Source organism: Stegostoma tigrinum, chromosome 3, assembly GCF_030684315.1.
Source record: "Stegostoma tigrinum isolate sSteTig4 chromosome 3, sSteTig4.hap1, whole genome shotgun sequence".
Lineage (NCBI taxonomy): Eukaryota > Metazoa > Chordata > Chondrichthyes > Orectolobiformes > Stegostomatidae > Stegostoma > Stegostoma tigrinum.
In genome coordinates, this window is record NC_081356.1 from 43,814,328 (window position 1) to 43,841,157 (window position 26,830).

General features: G+C 41.4%; 1 protein-coding gene across 24 annotated transcripts in view; it reads right to left on the reverse strand.

Moving 5' to 3' along the window:
- The window catches only part of LOC125450923 (receptor-type tyrosine-protein phosphatase delta), a 2,532,553-nt gene that overhangs the window by 1,160,191 nt on the left and 1,345,532 nt on the right, over positions 1–26,830 (reverse strand). For all 24 annotated transcript variants that reach the window (XM_059644541.1, XM_059644540.1, XM_048527343.2 and 21 more), the window contains one exon: positions 21,297–21,345. The gene's annotated coding sequence lies outside the window, so the exon portion shown is untranslated. The remainder of the gene's footprint in view (positions 1–21,296; positions 21,346–26,830) is intronic.

Genomic DNA, 26,830 nt, shown 5'->3' on the forward strand with positions numbered 1-26,830 from the left:
GAGTCTGATGCTAATAAATAATTACTTGATGTACTTTGAATGAACATCTATCTCAAGACCTGCTTTTCATCAGGCATGATTAACTCCACATTATAAAATCTCTGCCCAATCTAATTTTTAGGTATAATTTTATCCCCCCAGAGACATTATATCCACAATGTCTAAATGACAATTCTTCTATTAAGCAACACAGCTTTAAGACCAACCTTGTTGTCAACTAATAAGCTAATAGTCCTGAAATCTAAAATTAAATAAATCTAATTACATTCACATATATAACGAAATTACTGCCTGTTGATATACTTATGAGTTGCCAGCCAGCTTCAGTTCTGGATTTATAGATGTTTAATTTGCTTGTGTAATATGGACTGCAACAATTACTTGCAAAAGTGAGAGAATTGTGGAAAAAAGAATTTTATTTTATACATGGCAAGACATGAACAGTTTGCCAGTTAAATGTAAAGAAAGTTCAGATCTCCAAAATAAAAATATCAACCATTGTAAGTAATAATCCTACTTGGAAGGTGCATGACATTATCTTACACCTAGCTGCTCACATCTAAATTTGTACTGTAAAGGTTATGTTTACCACAGTATAGAACAAATCTCATTTCCTCTGGACAATTTTTTTTTCATATGGGACTAAACAGGAGGGGGTAAAATTTCTGACTTTGTTAAATTAAGTTAAAAATGTAAACAAAAATCTTAATTACTAAATATTTTATTTGTGGCTATTTCATCAAAATTGTGAACTTGGACTTAAATCTCAAGTTAATTTTTAAAAGTAGGATGCCAAAGGTCCTTTGAGCCTTCTCTGTCATTTGTTAAGGGTATTTGATTATGGTTGATCTTCCACATCTTTTTACATTTTCACCACATCTGCATTTTTCTTTTAACATTCAAAAAGCTGTTGCTGTCCATCTAATAACTGAAGATTCAATGGCATCTCTTTAGCAGAGAAACCTAAAGATTAGCGACACCTTGTGTGAAGAAACATTATGCATCTTAAATAGCTGGCCCCTTTTAGTGACACTATGACCACTTATTCCAGAATTTCCAGCTACAGAAACCATCCTCCAACATTTGGCATGTCCAGCCCTGTCAGAATTATAAATGTTTCAATGTAACGATCTCTAAGCCTTCTCAACTCTCATCATACTTCCATTTTTACAGCACAGAGCAACCATCCACAAACAGCAAAGTGGTAGTGACCAGGCAATCTGTGTCTATAATGATTGAGGAATAAATATTGGGCAGGACAACAGGAATAAACTACATGGTCTTCTTCAAATTAGTGCCAAGAGATCATTCACATCTCCCTACGTAGAAGCATGCTAGATTTAACATTTCACATAAAAGACAATCTTTCAAAGCATAGCATTGCATTGGGATACCAGTTTTGATCTTTATGCTCAAGTCCTGAAGTGACACTTGATTCCTGAGGGTGCAACTTCCTGAACCACAGCTAACACTTGGGAACTCACTTCACCTTATTTCTGGATAAACTTCAAAATTCAGGTTACTGTGCTACCTGAGAGATCAACTGTTTTGATTTTATGCAATTTACATTGCTGATACTGCAGTTTTAGTTTAAAATTGTGTTCATTTCACTTCAGAAAATTCAAAGAAAGTGGCTTAGTTACATTTTGATTGCCTGTTTTATTATTTTTAAAAGTCGATTTGCTAAAATATTCATTGAGGAATTAATTATTTATAATGATATTTGAAGGATCAAAAAAGTCGAGGTAGATATTAGAAAAACCAGCAGTCAAGTTCACCCAATGCAGCTAGTTTCACCATACTTTTGTGAATCCTGGAACAGTCAATTCTGAAATGTCCTGAAAAAGGCTCCAAATAAAATGCCAAAAATCAAAGGGTCATCACCACTTAAAGCATCAACTCTGTTTCTCTCCAGAGATGCAGGCTGACCTGCTGAGTATTGCCAACAATTTCTCTTCTTTCAGAATTCCCACATCTGCAGTATTTTATAATTAAAATTTACCTAAGGTGAAGGGAGCTGCAAACACCCCAGAATCTATCGAAAGATAAATCCAGTGTTTTGAACACTGTTACGTCTGTCAAGTATTGTGTGCATGCCTGTTTTCTCCAGTCAAAGTGAAGTACAAATTAAGTTAGTCTGACTATCATTTTCACACAAGACAGGTTATGGACAGAATAGAGACAAAAAAATAGACTTGCAGATGCTGGAACATAAGGTTCAAGAGGCTGGAAGAACACAGCAAGCCAAGCAGCATCTGGACCAAACAAGTAGTCAACATTTTAAGTATTCCCCTTCTTTGGGACTATACGTTGGGCTAGGGGGAGCTACACATCAAGAGAGGGGGAGTCGTGCAGGCAGAATGTTGATGATTGGTGGATACTGGTGGTAGGTGCGACCTGTTTGGTTGATGGGAGGGATGAATCTGTTTGGTCGCTGGAAGGGAGGATCAGAAAGTGAATTGAAGGGAGGAGTTGGGGGTGGAAAGGAAGGTGGGGGATGGGTGACAAGCTTATTTGAAACTGAAGAACTCAATGTTCAGTCCTCCAGGCTGTAGGTTGCCCAGGCAGAAGTTAAGGTGTTGTTCTTCAAATTTGCGTTCCGACCCACTGCGACACTGGAGGAAGTTGGAGACCGACATGTCAGAGGGGGAGTGGTACATGGGGGTGAAATCGGTGGTGATCGGGAGGTTAGGTTGACTGTTAGGGGATAGGTGATGATGCTTGGCAAAACGATTACCCAGTCTATGTTTGGTTTCACCAGTGTACAGAAGACCATATCGGGAGCACCAGATACAATAGATCAGGTTGGAGGAGATGCAGGTGAAGCTCTGTCTCACCTGGAAGGACAGTTTAGGGCCCTGGATGGCAGTGAGGGAGGTGGTGTGTGGGCAGGTGTTGCAGCTTTTATAGTTACCTTGTAAGATACCGGGTGAGGAGGAGTGGTTGGTGGGGAATTTGGCATGAACTAAGGTGTGGTGAAGGGAATGGTCCTTGCGGAAGGCAGAGTGGGATGGGGAGTGAAAAATGTTCAGGGTGATGAAGTCTAATTGGAGTTGGTGCAAGTGTTTGAAAATGATACGTTGGATGTGTAAAGTGAGGACATGGGGAACTCTATCTTTATTACCTTTGGGAGGGGTGGTTAAGAGCTGTGCAGTTGGAATGGAGGAGGCACAGTGGTGGGCTTTCTGCGTAATAAAGGTGGCAAAAGAGCAGTGCTTGAAAAATGTGAACATCTGGGATGCTTAGGAGTAGAATGTCTCCTTGTTAGAGAGATGCAATGGAGATGGAGGAATTGGAAAAACAGGATGGAGTTTTTGGGTTATAGGGTGAGAGGAGCTGTAGTCTATGTAGCTATGGGAGTCTGTGGGATTATAATAGTTTACAGACTGACATCTGTCACCAGAAATGGAAATGGAAAGGTCAAGAAAGGGGAGGGAGATATCTGAGATAAATTGAGTGAATTTGAGGGCAGGATGGAGGTTGTTAGTGAAGTCGATGAACTGCTTCAGTTCAGCCTGGGTGCAGGATGCAGCACTGATGCAGTCATCAATGTAACGGTGGAAGAGTTGGGGAACAGTACCGGTGTATTACTGAAGAGGGACAGTTTGACATAACTAACAAATAGGAAGCTGTAGCTGGGACCAATGTGAGTGTCCATGGCAATTTCCTGGATTTGGAGAAAGTGGGAGGAAATGAAGCAAGGGTTTTTGATGGTGAGGGCTAGTTCAGCGAAGCAGAGGAGAGTATTGGTGAGGGAGGACTGGATGGGTCTTTTGGAGAGAATAAAACTACGGGCTTGCAGGCTATCCTTGTGGGTATGGACATGTAGTGCGCTGGGGCCAGCGACCTGGAGGTTTCCAGAAAAGTGGAGAGCATGGTTTGCTTCCTGGATGTAGGGGAGGTTGTTGGGGGGGCAGTGCCGGGGGAGTACAGAGGCCAAAGGGGAAAAGAATGGAGTTTCGGTAGGAATTGATGAGTTCGGTGGGACAGGAGTATGCAGAGATGTTGGGTCATTCAGGGTAGTTGGGCTTGTGAATCTTGAGGAGCAGGAAGAACTGGACATTCCCCAGGTGTGTGTGTTATTTTTTTTAAACCAAGACCTCGATTTGTTCATATAAAAATTTTACAGGCTAGTGCCAATCCTAGAAACATTTACAAAGATTAAGGAAAGCAAAGACTGAGTGTAAACTGTAATTTCACCTTTTAGATTTTCTGGCTGCAGCAGCAGCGCAAGTGGGAGCTTGGACCAGGGGCCTGTCGGGACGCGGGTGAGTCAAAGATTTTAAATCTTTAAAAAGCTTACCTCGAGCATCGGTGCCTTCCATTTCTGGGTGCAGCAGCAGTGGACACGGGACTGCTGAGTAAGTGAGGTAATATATTTCTGTGGCTGTGGTTGGAAAGGGAACCGGCAGGCAGTGCAGGAATCCCCTGTCGCCATTCCACTCAACAATAAGTGTACGGTTTTGGATACTGTTGGGGGGACGACTTACCAGGGGAAAGCAGTGGGGCACAGGTCTCTGGCACAGAGTCTGTCCCTGCTGCTCAGAAGGGAAGGGGGAAGAGGAGCAGAACAGTAGTCTTTGGGGACTCCATAGTTAGGGGGACAGATAGGAGGTTCTATGGGGACAAGAGACACACACAGTTGGTGTGTTGCCTCCCAGGTGCCAGGGTGCGTGATGTCTCTGATCATGTTTTTGGGATCCTTAATGGGGAGGGGGAGCAGCCCCAAGTCGTGGTCCACATAAGCACCAATGACATAGGTAGGAAGAGACATGGGGATTTAAGGCAGAAATTCAGGGAGCGAGGTTGGAAGCTTTGAGCTAGGACAAACAGAGTTGTTGTCTCTGGTTTGTTGCCCGTGCCACGTGCTAGTGAGGCGAGGAATAGGGAGAGAGACGAGTTGAACACGTGGCTACAGGGATGGTGCAGGAGGAAGGGATTTGGATTCTTGGATAATTGGGGCTCTTTCTGGGGTAGGTGGGACCTCTACAAGTGGAGGTAGTCTTCAAAGCCCAATTGGTTTCCCCAATGTAGAGGATGGTCTTCACCTGAACCAGAGGGGTATCGATATCGAGGGGGGGAAATTTGCTAAGGCTATTCGGTTGGGTTTAAACTAATTCAGCAGGGGGATGGGAACCAAAACTGTAGTTTGAGTATAGAAAGGTTGAGAGTAGGGAGGTCCGAAATAAAGTTTCAGGGATGCAAGATGGTACCGGCAAGCAATATAAAGTGTGAAACTGGATGAACACAGCAGGCCAAGCAGCATCTCAGGAGCACAAAAGCTGACGTTTCTGGCCTAGACTCTTCATCAGAGAAGGGGATGGGGAGAGGGTTCTGGAATAAATAGGGAGAGAGGGGGAGGCGGACCAAAGATGGAGAGAAAAGAAGATAGTTGGCAAGTAGAGTATAGGTGGGGAGGTAGGGAGGGGATAGGTCAGTCCAGGGAAGACGGACAGGTCAAGGAGGTGGGATGAGGTTAGTAGGTAGGAAATGGAGGTGTGGCTTGAGGTGGGAGGAAGGGATGGGTGAGAGAAAGAACAAGTTAGGGAGGCGGGGACAGGCTGGGCTGGTTTTGGGGTGTAGTGGGGGGAAGGGGAGATTTTGAAGCATGTGAATTCCACATTGACACCACTGGGCTGCAGGGTTCCCAAGAGGAATATGAGTTGCTGTTCCTGCAACCTTTGGGTGGCATCATTGTGGCACTGCAGGAGGCCCATGATGGACATGTCGTCTGAGGAATGGGAGGGGGAGTTAAAATGGTTCGCGACTGGGATGTGTAGTTGTTTATTGCGAACCCAGTGGAGGTAGTCTTCAAAGCCCAATTGGTTTCCCCAATGTAGAGGAAACCACACCGGGTACAATGGATACAGTATACCACATTGGCAGATGTGCAGGTGAACCTCTGCTTAATATAGAAAGTCATCTTGGGGCCTGGGATGGGGGTGAGAGAGGTGGTGTGAGGGCAAGTGTAACACTTCCTGTGGTTGCAGGGGAAGGTGCCGGGTGTGGTGGGGTTGGAGGGGAGTGTGGAGCGGACAAGGGAGTCACGGAGAGAGTGGTCTCTCCGGAAAGCAGACAGGGGTGGGGATGGAAAAATGTCTTGGGTGGTGGGGTCAGATTGTAGATGACAGAAGTGTCGGAGGATGATGCGTTGAATCCGGAGGTTGGTGGGGTGGTATATGAGAATGAGGGGGATCCTAATGGGGCGGTTGTGGCCAGGGCAGGGTGTGAGGGATGTGTTGTGGGAAATGCAGGAGAAGCGGTCAAGGGTGTTTTCGACCACTGCGGGGGGAACGTTGCGGTCTTTGAAGAACATGGACATCTGGGATGTGCGGGAGTGGAATGCCTCATCCTGGGAGCAGATGCGGCGGAGGTGGAAGAATTGGGAATAGGGGATGGAATTTTTGCAGGAGGGTGGGTGGGAGGAGGTGTATTCTAGGTAGTTGTGGGAGTCGGTGGGCTTGAAGTGGACATCAGTTTCTAGCTGATTACCTGAGATGGAGGCTGAGAGGTCCAGGAAGGTGTGGGATGTGCTGGAGATGGCCCAGGTGAACTTGAAGTTGGGGTGGAAGGTGTTGGTGAAGTGGATGAACTGTTCAAGCTCCTCTGGGGAGCAAGAGGCGGCACCAATACAGTCATCAATGGAAAGGAGGAAGAGGTGGGGTTTGGGGCCTGTGTAGGTGCGGAAGAGGGACTTTTCCACGTAACCTACAAAGAGGCAGGCATAGCTTGGGCCCATGCGGGTACCCGTGGCCACTCCCTTTGCCAAAACCTTCACCAACACCTTCTACCTCAGTAAGAACAGAGAAGATGGTAAAAGTGGGGGAGGTGTGGTATTGTTGGGACAGTATCACAGTTGCTGAAAGAATGTTTGGCAACTCGTCAACTGAGGTAGCATGGGCTGAGGTTAGAAACAGGAAAAGAGAGGTCACCCTGTTGGGAGTTTTCTATAGGCCTCCGAATTATTCTAGATTTGTAGATGAAAGGATAGCAAAGATGATTCTCGATAGGAGTGAGAGAGGCAGGGTAGTTGTCATGGGGCGGGGGGGCGGGGGGGGACTTCAACTTTCCAAATATTGACGGGGAGCACTATAGTTCGAGTATTATAGATGGGTCAGTTTTTCTCCAGTGTATACAGGAGGGCTTCCTGACACACTACGTAGATAGGCCAACAAGGGGCGAAGCCACATTAGATTTGGTACTGGGTAATGAGTACGGCCAGGTGTTAGATTTGGAAGTAGGTGAGCACTGTGGTGATAGCAATCACAATTCTGTTGTGTTAACATTAGTGATGGAAAGGGATAGGTGTATACCACTGGGCAAGAGTTATAGCTGGGGGAAAGGCAATTACGATGAGATTAGGCAAGATTTAGGGAGCATAGGATGGGGAAGGAAACTGCAGGGGATGGGCATGTTAGAAATTTGGAGCTTATACAAGGAAAAGCTCCTGTGTGTCCTGGATAAGTATGTACCTGTCAGGCAGGGAGGAAGCTGTAGAGCGCGGGAGACGTGGCTTATGAAGGAAGTGGAATCTCTGGTCAAGAGGAAGAAGGCAGCTAACGTTAGGATGAGATATGAAGGCTCAGTTAGGACGCTTGAGGGTTACAAGGTAGCCAGGAAAGGCCTAAAGAGAGAGCGCAGAAGAGTCAGGAGGAGACATGAGAAGTTGTTGGCGGAAAGGACCAGGGTAAACCCTAAGGTTTTCGATAAGTATATATGGAATAAAAGAATGACAAGTGTAAGATTAGGACCAATCAAGGATAGTAGTGGGAAGTTGTGTGTGGAGTCAGAGGAGATAGGGGAAGCACTAAATGAATATTTTTTGATAGTATTAACTCGAGAAAATGACAATGTTGTCGAGGAGGATACTGCGATACAGGCTACTAGACTAGGTGGGATTGAGGTTCACAAGGAAGAGGTATTAGAAATCCTACAGAGTGTGAATATAGATAAGTCCCCTGGGCCAGATAGGATTTATCCTAGGATCCTCTGGGAAGCCAGGGAGGAGGAGATTGCCGAGCCTTTGGCATTGATCTTTAACTCGTCATTGTCCATAGGAATAGTGCCAGATGACAAGAGGATAGCAAATGTGGTTCCCCTGTTCAAGAAGGGGAGTAGAGACAACCCTGGTAATTACAGACCAGTGAGCCTTCCTTCAGTTGTTGGTAAAATGTTGGAAAAGGTTGTAAGATATAGGATTTATAATCATCTGGAAAAGAATAATTTGATTAGGGATAGTCAGCACGATTTTGTGAAGGGTAGGTAGTGCCTCACAAACCTTCTTGAGTTCTTTGAGAAGGTGACCAAACAGTTAGATGAGAATAAACCGGTTGATGTGGTGTATATGGGTTTTAGCAAGGCGTTCGATAAGGTTCCCCACAGTAGGCTATTGTACAAAATGCGGAGGAATGGGACTGTGGGAGATAAAGCAGCTTGGATCAGAAATTGACTGGCCGAAAGAAGACAGAGGGTAGTGGTTCATGGGAAATGTTCATCCTGGAGACCAGTTACTAGTGGTGTACCGCAAGGGTCGGTGTTGGGTCCACTGCTGTTTGTCATTTTTACAAATGACCTGGATGAGTGCGTAGCAGGATGGGTTAGTAAATTTGCAGATGACACTAAGGTCGATGGAGTTGTGGATGGTGACGAAGGATGCTGTAGATTACAGAGAGACATAGATAAGCTGCAGAGCTGTGACTGAGAGGTGGCAAACGGAGTTTAATGTGGACAAGCGTGAGGTGATGCACTTTGGTAGGAGTAACCAGAAGGCAAAGTACAGGGCTAATGGTATGATTCTTAGTAGTGCAGATGAACAGAGAGATCTCAGTGTCTATGTACACAGATCTTTGAAAGTTGCCACCCAGGTTGACAGGGCTGTTAAGAAGGCATACAGTGTTTTAGCTTTTATTAATACAAGGATTGATTTCTGGAACCAAGATGTTATGCTGCAGCTGTACAAAACTGTTGCGGCCGCACTTGGAGTATTGCGTACAGTTCTGGACACTGCATTCTAAGAAGGATGTTGAAGCTTTGGAAAGGGTGCAGAGGAGATTTACTAGAATGTTGCCTGGTGTGGCGGGAAGGTCTTATGAGGAAAAGCTGAGGGACTTGAGACTGTTTTCGTCAGAGAGAAGGTGGTTGAGAGGTGACTTCATTGAGACATGTAAAATAATCAGAGGGTTAGATAGGGCGGATAGGGTGAACCTTTTTCCTAAGATGGTGACGGTGAGCACGAGGAGGCAAACCTTTAAATTGAGGGGTGAAAGATATAGGACAGATGTCAGGGGTAGTTTCTTTACTCAGAGAGTAGTAAGGGAATGGAACGCCTTGCCTGCAACGGTAGTAGATTCGCCAACTTTAAGTGCATTTAAGACGTCATTGGACGAGCATATCGATGTGCATGGAATAGTGTAGGTTAGATGGGCCTCAGATTGGTATGACAGGTCAGCACAACATCTAGGGCCAAAGGGCCTGTACTGTGCTGTAATGTTCTGTGTTCTAAAATCTCACATAAAGGGTTCCAGATAATAGATGAATGAGCGCAAATGTGAATTTCATGTCAAGTACATCCTTAAAATGTCGCTGATATGTAACTGGAAAGTTTGCATCCAGTATCGTTGAATACTGAATTTAACAGGGAGTACAAGGAATGGTCCAGATGCATCTCCCATTATAAAACAAAGCTTGGAGATTTATTCTGATTGTTTCGAATCGTAAATGGAGGCAAAAACATCTTTATATTTTTTTTCTCTCCATTTTTTCAACAGTTTCACCTGTGCAATTCTGACTTAGTTCAAAATTGACTTGTTGTGGGATTTACAAAAAATGTGGTGAAGCTAGCTGCGTGATTTGTTGCTTAGTAAACCAATTTCATGTACTTGAGCCTGAAGCAAATTTGGTGGGTCTCAAATGTATGATTTCATATTGATGTTGATGTCTCTTGTTATGAAGATGTGTCCTTTGAAATATTGACTTCTGATGTCATTGAATTAACATTTTTACATCCTGATTATGTTTTTATAGAACACTTTCCAAAGCCAAATGTTCTGCCTACAGCAGAAAAAATGTTGCATTTTTCAAAGGCACAAACTGCTATATTGAGTTGTCAACTTTGCAACACTCAGAGTTACTTACATGTCAGAGTTTGGGAGTATATTAAAATCATCAGATTTGAAGACAGCCACAGGAAGAGTGACACTCTGCATTTGTTCACTCTCTCTTTACTCTCACTCGAAAATATCTCTCATCAAAGTTTGAGAGTTGGATATTCTGTGGAAGATTGTAACACTGTACATAAAGTGTTCTAACAGGTGACTTTGAAATACAGGTGTACAGCATTGTCTACAGAAAAGCAGCAGCAGTCAGCCACACCTATTCTGGCAAGAAATCCTCATGCCAACAGTTTGTGAACAAAATCATTTTGGCTACAGAGCACCATTTTAACAATCTGTGAATAATTATTATTTATTTAAAGTACTTATCAGGTAACACATTGCAGAGCTTTGGTTTGTAGCTTTATCTAGACTGGTGTGCATTGAGGTTTTCAAGAAGGATATTTGTATTAATTTACACACTTTAAACCTTCTACTAATAACCTCCACATTTTCTCCCGAGTAAGTTTGATTTGTGATAAATTACTTCTTTACTGGTAATGTCAAAAAACTGGATGACTTGTTTCTGGAGTGGTATAAGGAACAGAATCATTCATCCCTCCTAAGTCAGTTGTAATACTCTCCTGTCTCAATTTTGTGAACACAAGTATCAAGTACATTTACATCATTGTGTGCGTTCTTTCAACTACATGAACTATAGCAAAGCTATTGTGATGGCTTTGCACATTAAGCGGAGGTTCACCTGCACATCTGCCAATGTGGTATACTGCATCCACTGTACCCGGTGTGGCTTCCTCTACATTGGGGAAACCAAGCGGAGGCTTGGGGACCGCTTTGCAGAACACCTCCGCTCCGTTCGCAACAAACAACTGCACCTCCCAGTCGCAAACCATTTCCACTCCCCCTCCCATTCTTTAGATGACATGTCCATCATGGGCCTCCTGCAGTGCCACAATGATGCCACCCGTAGGTTGCAGGAACAGCAACTCATATTCCGCCTGGGAACCCTGCAGCCTAATGGTATCAATGTGGACTTCACCAGTTTCAAAATCTCCCTTCCCCCACCGCATCCCTAAACCAGCCCAGTTCGTTCCCTCCCCCCACAGCACCACACAATCAGCCCAGCTCTTCCCCTCCACCCACTGCACCCCAAAACCAGTCCAACCTGTCTCTGCCTCCCTAACTTGTTCTTCCTCTCACCCATCCCTTCCTCCCACCCCAAGCCACACCCCCATCTACCTACTAACCTCATCCCACCTCCTTGACCTGTCCGTCTTCCCTGGACTGACCTATCCTCTCCCTACCTCCCCACCTATACTCTCTCCACCTATCTTCTTTTCTCTCCATCTTCGGTCCGCCTCCCCATCTCTCCCTATTTATTCCAGAACCCTCACCCCATCCCCCTCTCTGATGAAGGGTCTAGGCCCGAAACGTCAGCTTTTGTGCTCCTGAGATGCCGCTTGGCCTGCTGTGTTCATCCAGCCTCACATTTTATTATCTTGGATTCTCCAGCATCTGCTGTTCCCATTATCTCTGATAGCTTTCAAAATAAGTCCACCAACTGCTTGTCTGATGAAAACTACAATGAAATGTTCCCTAATGATAATGAATTGACAGTTATATATTTTCAGAACAACTATTGAAAACTGATTGCTCAAAATGCAAAATAATGTTTAAAAAAATGATCATTAAAAAGAAACTTCAAGAAACAGTCCTTGCAGGCTAGTTGGTTTCTCTCATTTACCAACAACAGTCTGTACTCTGGTGCGATTTCTATGAATGTGACCTGGATGTGACTAACTGAAAAAGCACACTGAATAATTATTAGCATTGATCTTATAAAATGTTTGTATTACCTTTTACAAAATGAATGTGCTCCATGGCAACAAAATAAAGCAAGCAACTGCTGGAGATTGGAAACAGTACTTGCAAGGAGAATTTCTTTTGAAGTGAAGCACAACTTGTTACAAGTCTCAGTGATTTTGCAGTGTTGATGAATATTCCCTTGTTATTGATTGACAGCTTTACTTGAGCTATGCATAAACAGAAATGTTGTTACTAAATGGAATTTATCTGCACTTGCCTGAAGAGAACAAGAATATCAGAACACCAGCTATAGTTCACTCCCTGATAGGCTTCATTCATCTCAAATAAAATGCCTGCATGGATTTGCACTGCAGATCACCTGAACATAATTGTTCAAAGTACCTACTTATTACTCTTTTCAGTGCTCATTCTTCACTGTTCATCTTTCTTGCCATGTTCTTTGCATAATTCCAGGAACTAAAGAAAAATATTCACAATGGATTTGGTTATTTTTCCCCTGTACTATTGTTGTGGTTTCCTGTCTGATATTGAAGCAACTGTTTTAATCAATATGTTGATTTCTTGATTTTGCAAGAAGTCTACTTACCGTATCTACTGCTCTCTGAGAGAAGTGGAGAGTGCTTCCATTTTGTTTCACTCAAACCTGGTTAGTTTTATGCTCAGGTCTTCTGGTTTTATGTTCACAGATAAATTTAAATAAGCTGTTTAAATAAATCTATACTAATCTCCATGACGTAACAAGTCTAACTTTCACTCTCACTTTTTTTTTCTTTAGTGGAAATGTCATTTACACCTGAGCCTCAAAACAAAGTCCAGAAGTTTGGGAATTATCTTGGCCAATTCAGCAATATCCTACAGAACAGCAGTCTGGAAACGGCATGGGCATTACTAAGTTGACTCTTGGCGATGCCATCCAGACACTAAATTAGGCTCATGGACAGCAGCTTTGTGATGAAGAGAAATGAGACAAAAATGCTGTTATCAAAATCCAAATCAGCTTCTTTCTTTAAAACAAAGAACTGCCACTCCCTTGTCCATGTTCCTTGTTTCATATGCATATCATCACAGTTGCATGGAATTTGATGTATGCTTTTACTACAAAAGCACTCAAGTAAGAATAAATTAAGGAGCACAAAAAAGAGCACAGATCTAAACTAATCCGTATCAACTATTTGGACTTGGAAGACAACCCATGATTAAGCGTTACTTGCAGATTGCTTTTCCAGGAAAAAAAGATCTTTCACTGGCAATATTTTTAATTTTAAGGCAGTATCATGATTATCAGGCTTGGATTAAATTGTTAGGGAGACGGAAATCTGAAACTGCATATGTGCCAGAAACATCCAATCCACACAGGTGGCCAATACAAAAGGAACTGGGAGCTTATACACAGCTGAGTAAATTGCTGCATATCATTTTAAAATTAAGGGATCATTTCATGTTGCAGTTGGCATACTTGAATGGTGTGGCAGTTGCATAGTGCTGTTCCAACTTGCAACAAAATTATTAAAAGCATGTTGGTGAAAACTGACATTGTAAAAGTTTCTCTTGTGTTACCTTCTCTTTTACACCCAGACCCTCCAGCTCCATCACTCATTGTTCTCTGCGTGGTGTCAGCAGGTCCTTTGGTGCAGGACTGGTTGTCAATGATTGACTGTTGCTGTTGCCAGCTTTCATGGCTCACCAAACAAAAAAAATTGCAAGGAGTGAGCTAGTATTATATGAGATTGGCTCTTTCATGCAACGGGATGCAGGGTTTCTGAACAGCACCAAACCATCATGTGTGGAGAGCCTATCGTTGGTCTCATGAGAGTAAACTAACTGAGATCCAGTTAACACAATTGATCAAGGGCATCAATCACATTTTATACTCCATATTTAAGGTTTATTGGGAATTTTATAGAGTGATCTGACAACAGCACAGCCACAAAATACTCCATCTTGGCTGATGCAAAATGCATTCAACTTTTGTGATCTGTGCATACTGAAGTATTTATTTTAGAGAAAAAAAATCGCTTGATTACCAGGGAGCATCACGTCCTGCTGAAAACTAACGATTAAAACAATTTGAAGAGGCTCTTGTCATGCCATAGTCATGCCTTCACATCTGGGCTGGAAAGTTCAGGTTTAACTGCCATTTCTCATGAAAGTGTGCCTTAACAAGTTGATTACAAATAATGTGCTTTTAAATCAGGGTACGGTTGCCATTCAGGAATATATTGAGAATAGTGTCATTCGTCACTGCAGCAGTGCACTAGAAATCCAGCCCTACTCTTCCTGGAGTCATAATAAATGTGAAAAGGTTTAGTCAACAATCCAGAATTCCCAATTTACCTGACTGACAAACTCAGGGTGAAAGGAAGCACTCACTAGATTTCCACACTTAAGAAGAAAACAACTGTTTATCGTGAAGAAATTGTCTTTAATCTTTAATTATTGATCTTTAGTTACTGGCAATTAGAAAATATGAATTACTGAAATAAAACAAAAAACTGTTGATGCTGGAGATCCGAAAAAAAGATAGAAATTGCTGGTGACACTCAACAGGTCTGGCTGGGAAGAACTCAGTGTTAATGCTTTTAGTCCTGTGACTCTTCAACAGAACTAATAGCAGCTAGGAAAAAGTGGTATTTGTGCTGAGGGCAAGGTTTTGGGTTTGGATAACACAGGGGTGAGTAGATAGGTGGAAATGGAGCCCAGAGAAAGTAACATAGGAAAGAGGTAGGTCCCCATTTGCCTTTGAAATCTTTCTATTCAATCAGAGAAAGTGCAACGCCAGCCCACTTACCTCCTCTCTCTTCACTATCCAATGCCTCAGGCATACCTTCCAGGTTAGGCAGTGATTTACCCCTGTAATGCATTTAATCTAGTCAACTATATTCACAGTGTAGTCTCCTCTACAATGGGGAGGTGAAACACAGACTGGGTGATTGCTTGTGCAGAACACCTACATTGTGTTGTTAAAAATCACCCAGATCTTCAAGCTGCCTGCCACTTTAACACACCATTGTGTTCCCACGCCGACATTACTGTTACAAGCTTACTGTAGTGTTCCAATGAGTCTCAACCAAGCTTGATAATAGCATCTCATTTTCCATTTGGGCACACTGTAGCGTCTGAGACTCAACATTGAGTTTGATAATGTTTAGAGACTGATTCCATTCTTATGTTTTTTACTCATCACTCACACCCAGTCCTGTTATGATATTGGTTGCTTTCTGCACAGACTACTCATTCTTTGCTACTTTCAGCTCTCATTATTACTTATTCAACTTTTCTTTCATCCAGACCTAATATCAATAATTTCCTCATTTACCCCTTTCAAATCTTTTTCCATCTGGGCTCTATTTCCAGTATCCACTGACCTCTGCTTTCTCCTTCCCATCATTTCAACCTTATCTTCAGCATAAATACTAGTTTTTCTAAGCTGGTATCAAGTCTGATGAAGTGACGCCAGGTTCAAAATGTTAACCCTGCTTTCTTCCCACAGGGCAGCATGGTGGTTAGCGCGGCTGCCTCACAAAGCCAGGGACCTGGGTTTGATTCTAGCCTCAGGCAACTGTCTGTGTGGAGTTTGCACGCTCTTCCTGTGTGCGTGTGGGTTTCCTCCAGGTGCTCCAGTTTCCTCCCACAGTCCAAAGATGTGCTGGTTCAGTGGATTGGCCATGCTAAATTGCCCGTAGTGTTCAGCGATGTCTAGAATAGGGGGATGGCTCTGGGTGGGATGCCTTGAGGGTCAGTGTGGACTTGTTGGGCTGAAGGGCCTGTTTCCACACTGTACGGATTCTGTGTTCTATATAGATGCTGCCAGACGTGCTGAGTTTCATCTGCAATTTCTGCATTTTTGTTGAAGATGAATTTCTGACTCTACAACTTAAATTCTAACACTTCTTAAATACCCCCCTTCACAAACAGGCAGACATGGAAAGACAGAAATCAAAAACAGTTCAATACCACCAGTTTAGGCCACAGCTCTCGAATGATTGTTTCTTTCTATTTCTTCCAACTTATTTTAATTGTTTGTTGTTTGCACACTAACACTCTCTTCAATTCACTGGTTGAGAATTTAGTCTTTCACTTTCATTGAAGGCTTCCTATTCATTCTTCAATAGTGGATTTGCAAAGATGAAAGGGAGGTAGCTAGCTCTTGCTGGAGACTTTCCAGTATGTCCACACAACTGAGACAGATTTTTTGGCACATTATCTTTGTAGACTAAGTGGTTCTCGACTGCACTAACTCCACGTAAGCAACAATCAATTGGTCAGGAGCCAATCAGAACATTGTTGTTCAGCATATTTCCCATAATTTGGAAACCATCAGCTCTGTGGTGTCTGCTTCCGCTGTCATTATTTCAGGAAAATGCAACATTGTATACAACTCTCAAAGCACTTTAAGGAATAAGAATTCAAAAACTGCAGCTATCACTGTGTACAGTCTCCTTGTTTTGAAGCAATAGTCCTTTTATTACAGGCAAAAAATGAAATAAATAAAATGATGTGATCTTTATATCACCTGAGTATTGCAAAATACATGCTGTCAATAAATTTAAAACATTACATCTCTTATGACTTTGACCATGTAGAAGTATTTGTGACATGATTTTCACCAGTGGAAGCTTTTTTTTTGCAAGAGGCTTTTGGAAAAAAAAATTGTCGTTTCTTGGGTTTCTCTCCTTTATCAACAGTGTATATTCTGGTGTGATTTCTATGAAGGTGACCCGGATGTGACTAACTTGAATAATTGAATAATTATTAGCATTGATTTTATAAAATGTTTGTACTTTCTTTTGAACATGAATGTTCTTATGGCAACAAAGCAAGCAGCTGCTGGAAACTAGGAACAAAACCTCAAAATATTGGAGAAATTCAGCAAGTCTGCCAGCAGCTATGGAGAGAAAAAAATGGAGATAAGGATTCGAATCCAGTGAGCCTTTGTCAGAATGGCAAAAAATGGTACTCCAAGGCATATCAACAGCATCAAACATGAGTGCAACTGTTTATACCAACTTCCTGGCAACAACACCATTCTAATCTGCATCGTTTGAAAACTGGTCCAAAATGTAAGTAGTTTCCAACATCACTGTGGTTTTTGCTGTAATCAATATTGTTGGAAGCTAAAGAATGATAATACAAACTTTTTTTGGAAATATTGAAAATATTTAATTATCGATATATGATACGCAAGTCATTACAACGGGACATGTTTCATTAATTAAACTCAACTTAGCATTTGACAAACAACTCGAGACCATGAAATCTGTCTTTCATTTTGATACATTATTTCCCACATTGTGTGGATCTTTGCTTTCAGACAGAGATGATTGATATTCAGCTATTGACTCTGAACTTGTCACTTCTACAAATATTACCACCCCGTTACAGTTTTGTTCTCTGACACCTTTAATCTCCAATTTCCACCACACTTGTCCTTGCATTTCTCCATAACTCAATAACATGCGACCCATCGTATCTCCACCTCTCCTTAGTTCAGATGACAGGCCTATTCGGCCCAAAATGTTAGCACTAGTTCTCCTTCCTCAGAAGTTGCCAAATCTGTCAAGATTCTCTGGCACTATCTTTTAATAAATTGAGATCTCCAGCACACTCAGTTTTCGGCCTCCAATTTAATGCACTCTGAATTTCTGGTGAATATTGTACACTATTGTTATTAACATTTGTATTTACAATGATCAAAGTTTCAAGGAAACAGACACAGGAGCATGGCATTCAGTCCTTCGAGTCTGCTGCACCATTCGATAGGGCTGATCACCCAGCTCAGCATACTGTTGCCATTTTCTTTCATATAGACTTTGATCCCTTTAGCTGTAAATCTGACTCCTCCTTGAAACCACTCAAAGCTTTGGCCTCATGGAAATTGATATTTGAGTAAGAACTGTTCCATAAAAGAACAAAGAGGGCAATGGTTGTACAACTTGGGAATTAACAGAATTATTCAGCATAGAATTTTACAGATCCCATCCTCACCACAAGGAGAGTTGTCAAGCAGACAGAGATCGTGCACTGAGGAAAAACAATCTGGGAAGTCACGTATGAACATCTATCTATCCACGGGCATCCTATTGGGAAACTTTACCTAACGTTTGCAGGTAAGGAATACTGAGGGTGATTTGTGGACCAAAAAAAAAGTTTTGCCTGGGTAAACTAATCTACAGTCAGTAATATTCAACGGGCAGAGTGCTAGTGCAAGATGCGGAAGGGTTAACTTAGAAGCAAAAACTCAGGTCCCTGTATTACTTTAAGCAACAATCCGCTGTGGTGTTATCAGCCATAAATCTGTCCCTGCTTTAATGAGTTTTCACTGATGCACATCCATCCTCTTACAACCAAGCTCACAGCTGACAACCTGTCCTAAACCAGGGAAAATTGCAATGGTTTTGGGGCTAAGACCTTGGAGGTCTATCTTTTGATGATAAGCATAGAATTCTGATGCCATGTCCCCCTCCTCCCCTTCACAACCTCATAGGAGATTTGGTGAAGGAAAACAGAAATAAATATAAGAAAACAAAGATATTCACGTGAGGTGCAGGAATGAAATGAATAGCCCACAAATTTGCACTGATGAAAATATTCTTGTTTCATTACATATTAATGTACTACTGAAGTTCTAAGCTAAAAGGAACTGCCTTCTTATATCTATTTACAAATTAATTTTAACATAAATAGAAATAGCAAATAATGCCAAACTGGGTCTTGGAATGACTTCTACATGATGACTCCAAAGAATAAAACTCTTCAAATACCGATCCAGTGCAACAGTGGATGATGTCAGCTGTCCAATTTGTTCTTAAATATACCATTTACCTCGCACCATTTTAACAATTTATTGATATCCTTTGCCATGTCAGGCTGAATTTAATGCAAATCAGTTCTAATGCTAGTGATGATCTGGCGTCCAGTTTGAGGTTCACAAATACCCAGAGCATGCAAATCAAACTCTAGTCTGTTGATAGGCGGAATCGACTGTGTGATTTAAATTACAATGCTGTTGAAGCTTGACCTTCCTCTTTAACATTGTTTTCATATCCTCCTCTTGTTTTTGTTTGTCCTGTTAACACTAAACACTTTACAGGTGGTTCTCAAACTTTACAGCACTAAACAGATGTGCATGGAAGAATGTATATTAAGTTTTTCATAAATTGAATGACAAATTAGTTTAATTATAATTCTCCAACAATATACCAATACAAACCGATCTGTGAGATTCTTCCAAATTAGCCACTAAGGGGCAAATTTTCTTTGTATGAGCAGAGTTATGAATTTGTTGCAGCTAGTGTAGAATTGTTGAATGTTGTAGAGATGAAAGATTGTAAATGGTACAGGAAATAGATCCGACTTTGATTCACTCAAATGAAATTAATCCAATTCTAAAGTTTATTGTCATTTCCTTGATTCACTTTTTTTTCTGTTTCTATTTAACTGGCACCATTTTGTAATGAAAACAAATCATTTCAGTCAAAAGATAAACAGCAGAAAAAATCTTTTCTGTTTTCTCCATTTAAATATCATTCACCTTTAAAATTAGCTGAATGAATATGTCTTGTTTTTCATTGCAAAGGGGCAAAATTTCAATGTATTTTTGTCCCTTAATTATTTTAGCTTTCAAACAACATTAACAATACTGACAATATTGTTTCATCTGTTTTAAAGAATACTCCCTAGGAATTTTACTTCAGTAGCGCACATCATTAAAATAGGTGTAATACACTTTCACAAATCTGGCAGGTTACTTTTATCACAGCAGAGATACGATTAATAGTTTTATTTCCACTGATGTACATTTTCAGGAAAACAACCAATGTATCAGTGACTATGTTGAAAAAATTGTTTCCTTTTTCTTTTTTCATTCCAAAGTGCTTAAATGTACAATCCCATGCAGAAAACAATGATCCAGCCCCAAGAAGATGCAAAGAAATTAGGTCAACATTTTGAAAAAGTTTACACATAACAGAATTTAACTAAATGAAGTATACTTTTTAAGAGGCGGCCTTTGAAAGTATTGGATTACCAAGTTAGGAAAGAGGATTTTCCCATGGGGTTCACTTGATCTCCCATCATAGCTTAGGTGATTTATCTCTTTACCTATCTGGACTTTATTACTGGAAGAGTGTAAATCATGGGGGATGCCTTAACATCACTAGGCAAGCAGTTAGATACAGAGATATATTTCAGAGGATATACAGACTGAACTCGTATTATTGGTGCTATTCTGTACCACACACTATGATCTAGCCAAATGAAACAACCAACTTGTAAGATACCCAACAGAAATTGCATGAAATAATTCCCCTTTTCTTTTAAATCCCAAAAGTTACAGAGTGAAATTACAACCATGGGACATCTTGAGAGAGGTCCTATTCAACATTGCAGATGATCAGAGCAGAACTACAACTATTGGTAGATGTACAAACTTTTAGGTAAAGGGTTTAGAGGACATCAATGTTAAGTTTGGATGATTTACAAAACTGTACCTCAACCTTAATATTCATTTTTTGCCATTTGCCACATTATACTTGGGGACTGACATATCCATTTCTTGCCATGGATGCTTCGTTGTCTTCTTCAAGTGTTTCACATCTACTCAGCATCCAACGTGGTGAAAGGGTTCAAAACCCTAGATTTCAAAGGTGATTTGCCTTATGTCATAAATTGAGCATGAACATATTCTAGCATTCAAGTAACTTATACTCATTGTACTAGTTTGCTAGTCAATCACTGAACGTGCTAAGCAAAGACATGCTTTCAACATTTATGTTACATGTAAGAAAGATGTTGCCAAATCTCCTATATCTCACTCACAAGGAATACATATAGATTGTTAAAAAATTATGGGAAACAAAGCTGTTCTTTCACTGTGACGTGAAAATCAGGGACAATAATACTTATTACCGGACTATAAATATTAAAAAAATGGCCTGAACACTGCATTTGAACCATGAATGGACTGAGATATAATCTCACCACAAATTGAGAATCACTGCCTTGAATATGTAAACAATTGAGAGAGTCACCAAAGCATAAGTCAACACCAGGAAATTGCAACAAGATCCTGAGCCATTGCTGTATTAAACCAAAGGAAAATAATCAGGTTACCCACCCTCTGACACAAAGTCCATCTTTATAGATTGCACACAATGTGAAAATAATCTCTGTACATATCTAAGCAATGCAGAATAACCAGCCGCAGAAAATTAATATAAGATCCATTGTATATTGGCTAGTTTCCAACACAACTTTAAAATTCATATAAAAATGTTTTGACTGGAATAAGCACTCTTCCATCAAATTGTTAATTAATATTTGGAACAAGAAAGCAGGGAGAAATGTTATTTACTTTACCCTGAGTCTGCGTGTTTGAAAGTCAATGGAATGTGCTCTATCCTGAGACCTTTGAAATAAGAAAAGCAGAAATTAGAACAGAACACAATTTCCAGAAGTAAAATTGAATGTATGAATCATAATAATAACCAGAAGATTAAAAAATATACCATCCAGGCATTTCAAAACAATTAACCAGAACCACACTGGTCAAACGTGCTACAGTAAAAATAGGGCAGATACATTTGTAGAAACCGCAGAGAATTCAACTTTCGCTTCCAGTCCGTCCTAAGTTCTTAAGCAGTGACGTAGAACATAACAGCACAGTGTAGGCCCTTCGGCCCTCGATGTTGTGCCGACCTGTCGTACCAATCTGAAGCCCATCTAACCTACACTATTCCATGTACGTCCATATGCTTATCCAATGACGATTTAAATGTACCTAAAGTTGGCGAATCTACTATCGTTGCAGGCAAAGCATTCCAATCCCTTACTACTCTGAGTAAAGAAACCACCTCTGACATCTGTCCTATATCTTTCACCCCTCACATTACTGAAAAAAAACACTTGCTTATTTCTGTGACTGAGGGCACAAAAGAGAATATCAGTAAAGCAATTCATAACATTTGGTTTCAGGATGTTTTTATTTGCAGGTTCCTACACATACTGATATTCAGAGATTCAGTGATCATCAACTATACAAATGCTTGATGTTCAAGGAGGAACAAAGATTTCCTGACAACAGTTTGTCATGCGTTTTTTGTTTCAAAATAAAAAGACAATTCAGTTACTTCACATGTTTTTCCTTAAACTTTAAACTGCAAATTCAATTGGATGTCCCCTTCTCACTTTAAGGCAAAGTTACTTGAATTAAGATAATTTCCTTCAGGTTCTTTACACACTAAAGAGTTTGCCATACTGCCTACCAAATCAAAATTCAATGTCTACTTGAGTAAATAGGTGTTCTCTGACTTCATTGACTCCGGTACAGAGCACAGAACAAAACAGAACAGATTTTGAGACACCAGCTCCTATTCCACACTTCAACACATGGGAAAGAAATGTGGTTAAATTTTGACAGGCTCATAGCTGACATCACAGTGATGCAATGTATCATTGGTGACAAGTGAGGGCCAAGTGAGAAAACTCAATGTTCCAAAAACAACTCTAAACAAAATCCAACAGACTTCTTGGCAGTGTGTCAAAGTCTACTAGTTATAAGTTTTTCAGTACATCCAAATAATCTTTTCTGGGGTAGAGTTGACCTATTCAAGAGGGATGCATTGCACCTGAGCTGGAGGGAGACCCATATCCTGGTGGACAGAATTTCCAGTGCGACAAGGGAGGGTTTTAGCTAGATTGGCATGGGGTTGGGATCCTCAAAAGCAGCGAGGCAAATGTGATGCTGGAAGGAGATACAGTAATCAGGATTAGCAAGTTGAAGACATGAGTCAGGCCGGAACACAACTGGGAGCAAGGAGTGCATGTTGGATTAAATTGCATCTGTTTCAACGTGAGAGGGCGGATAGGTAAGGCCGTTGAACTCGGGGTGTGAAGAGGGACGTGGAGCTGGGATGTTATAGCCATTACAGAAACATGGCTGAAGGAGGGACAGGACTGGCAGCTGAATGTGCCAGGGTACAGGTGCTTTAAATGGGACAGAGATGGAGGAAAGTGGGGAGGGGGAGTTGCATTTTTGATTAAGGGGAGTATCACAGCAGCAGTCAGAGGTGAAATAACTGAGGGATCATCCAGTGATGATGGATGGAGCTTTGTGGGCGGAGCTAAGAAATAAGAAGGGGATGGTGACACTCTTGGGGTTATATGTAGGCTGCAAATAGTCAATGGGAATTAGAGGAACAAATACGCAGGGAGACCGGGGAGACTTGCAGGAGCAATAGGATTGAAATAGCAGGTGATTTTAATTTTCCTAATATAGACTGGGACTGTGAAAGTTTTAAGAGCTTAGATAGGGTGAAATTTGTTAACTGTGCTCGGGAAAGTTTCCTCAAGTAGTAAATTGAGAGTCCCACTTGGGTATGGGCAAAACTCGACATGGGCAGGACAGTTGACTGACGTGACAGTTGCGGAGCACTTTGTCGACCAGCGACCATCTTTTTATTACTTTTAAATACATACTGGAGAAGGACAAAGCTGGTCCACACATTCAAGATCTTAATTAGGGCAAGGTGAATTTTGATGGAACTAGACAGAAGCTTGCAGAGGTTAATTGGAGTAGCTTGTTTGCAGGCAACAGAACCTCCTGCAAGTGAGAGACAATTAAAAGTGTGACAGCTAGAGTTCTATATGCTCCTGTGAGAGTGAAGGGCAAAGTTGGCAGAAGTAGTGAACCCTGGAAGTTAAGAAATACTGAGGCTTTAACAGAAAAATGAAGGAGGCTTGGCTCAGGTCCAGCCAGCTGCGATCAAGAGAATTTCTGGAGATATACAGGAGTTTACTGGAGGAGGAAATCAGGAGGTGCAAAAGGACACGAGATATGTTTGGCTGAGAAGATTAGGATTTAGTATACTAAAGGGAAAAGAATAACTAGAGAGATAATAAGATCATTCAAGGGCCAAAGTGGACAGGTATGGAACTGCAGGAGATGGGTGGGATTCTCAATGATTATTTCTCCTCTGTACTTAGTGTGGATGAAGACATGGAGACATGGGAACTTGGAGAAGTTAGTGGCGATATTTGAGGACAGTCTATATCACAATAGAACATAGAACATTACAGTGCAGTACAGGCCGTTTGACCCTCGATGTTGCGACAATCTGAGAAACCAGTATGAAGCTCATCTAAACTACACGATTCTATTATCATCCATATGCTTATTGAATGACCATTTAAATGCCCTTAAAGTTGGTGAGTCCACTACTGTTGCAGGCAGGGCATTCCACGCCCTTACTACTCTCTGAGTAAAGAACCTACCTCTGATATCTGTCCTGTATCTATCGCCCCTCAATTTAAAGCTATGTCCCCTCGTGCTAGCCATCACCATGTGAGGAAGAAGGCTCTCACTGTACACCATATTTGATCCTCTGATCATCTTGTAACCTGCAACATCCTTCTGCACGATTCACAACTCCACCAACTTTAGTGTCATCTGCAAATTTACGAAACAATCCTTCTACACCCTCATCCAGGTCATTTATAAAAATGACAAACATTAGTTGCCCCAAAACAGATCCTTGTGGTACACCACTAGTACATGAACTCCAGGCTGAACATTTCCAATCAACCACCACCCTCTGTTTATTACGTTCTAGCCAATTTTGTATCAAAATTATTAGCTCTCCCTACATCCCATGTGATCTAACTTTGCCAACCTGTCTGCCATATGGGACCTTGTCGAACGCAGTGTTAGAATCTATGTAGACAACATTCATATTTCTCCTTCATCAATCCTCTTTTTCAGTTCTTCAAAAATAAAACTCAATCAGTTCAGTAAGACATGATTTCCCTTGCACAAAGCCATATTAGCTATCTTAATCACCTTTCCAAATACATGTAGATCCTTGTCCTTCAGAATTCCCTTCAACAACTTACCCACTCACTGGTTGGAGGTTTGGGAAGGATGTTTGATACATAACATGAGACCATCTAGAATACTTTATCCAAACTTCTCTTAAAGTTCTCTTTAATCTTTTGGAAAGTCCATGCGGATTTCAGCTAAAATGAATGTTCACCAAATTGGGTACCTTATAGTGGAAAGGGATTGGTTAGCCATGCATACCTTGCTAAGTCCCCAACAGGGTAAATGGAAGGTGGATGAGGCCAGACACTCTAGCATCACTTCCTACTGGAACATAAAGCTGCTGAGTCATCTGTCTCTCTTGTGGTTACAAGATACCGCTTCTCCCCGGACCAGCTCTACCAGGGCCTTAAGTGTTATGTTTGAGGAACAGTACGCCCTCTTGCTTGATCCTTGAGCTTTCCTCTAAGAAGGTCAGATCAGTGAGTGCACTCCATATCATCATTACAAAATAAAGAAGTGTCAACTTTAGCTATTTTGGACAAGTGCAATTTGTTCTCACCAATTATTCAACCTAAAATTGTGTACTAAAACTAGATTTCAAAACAGCTGTATTTTACTATTAAGATCATTTCAGGAAGTCTTTCCTCCCTATCATTAAAATAAGCAAATTAGGACCTAAATCTGTGTTAAACATTATAAAATGGCATATGCGAATGCATGGCATATAACTCTACTCTTCTTCAGAAAAAGCCTTCCTGCTCCTCTGATGCTGCTTGGCCTGCTGTGTTCATCTAGCTCTACAATTTGTTATCTCCGGAGGTGGATTTTCACAAGTAATGGGATGGCTGGAAAATAGGAAGCCTTCAAAAATGAGATAATGAGAGACCAGAAACAGTGTGTTTCTGTTAGGGTTAGGGCAAGGCTGGTCCGTAAATGCAATGCTGGGTGACTAGAGAAATTGAGATCTTGGTCAAGAAAAAGGAAGAAAATGTTAGGTATATAGACAGCAGGGATCAAGTGAATCCCAAGAGGAGTATAAAGGCAGTAGGAGTATGCTTAAGAGTGAAATCAGGAGGGCAAAAAACAGACATGAGGTAGCTCTGGCAAATCGGGTTAAGGAGAATCTGATGGGATAGTACAAGTACATTTTGGACAAAAGGATAACTAGAGAGAGAAAATGGGGCTCCTTAAAGATCAGCAAGGTCACCTATGTGTGGAACTATAGGAGATGGGGGGAGATGCTAAACAATTATTTTGCATCAGTGTTTACTGTGGAGAAGGATATGGAAGATAGAGAACGTGAAGAAATAAATAGTGACATCTTGAAAATATCCATATTACAGAGAAGGAGGTGTTGGATGTTTTAAAACACATAACGATGGAGAAATTCCCAAGACCAGATCAGGTTTAGCCTAGAACAGAAGCTCGGGAAGTGATTGGTGGGCCCTTGCTGAGATATTTGTATAATCGATAGCCTCCGGAAAGGTGCTGGATGACTGGAGTTTGGCTAATGTGGTTTCACCACTTAAGAACAGTAGTAAAGAAAAGGCAGGGGACTATAGACCAGTGAGTCTGGCACTGGTGGCAGGCAGGTTGTTGGAGGGAACCCTGAGGGACAGGACTCAGAAGTATAAAGCCATGGACTGATCAGGGATAGTCAACATGGCTTTGTGTGTGGGAAATCATGTTTAACTGACTTGATTGAGCTTTTTGCAGAAATAATGAAGAGAATAGATAAGGGCAGAGTGGTGGACATGTTGTATATAGACTTCAATATGGTGTTCGACAAGGTTCCTCATGGTGTACTTGTTAGCAAGGACAGGGAGAACTAGCCATTTGGATACAGCACTGTCTCGAAGATAGAAGCCAGAACATGGTAGAATATGGTTTTCAGACTGGAGGCCTGTGACCAGTGGTGGATCACAAGGATGGGTGCTGTGTCCACTCCTTTTCATCATTTATGTAAATGATTCGGACGTGAACAAAGGAGGTTAGTAACTTTGCAGATGCCACCAAAATTGGAGGTTTATTGAACAGTGAAGAAAGTTACCTCAAAGTACAATGGGATCTTAAT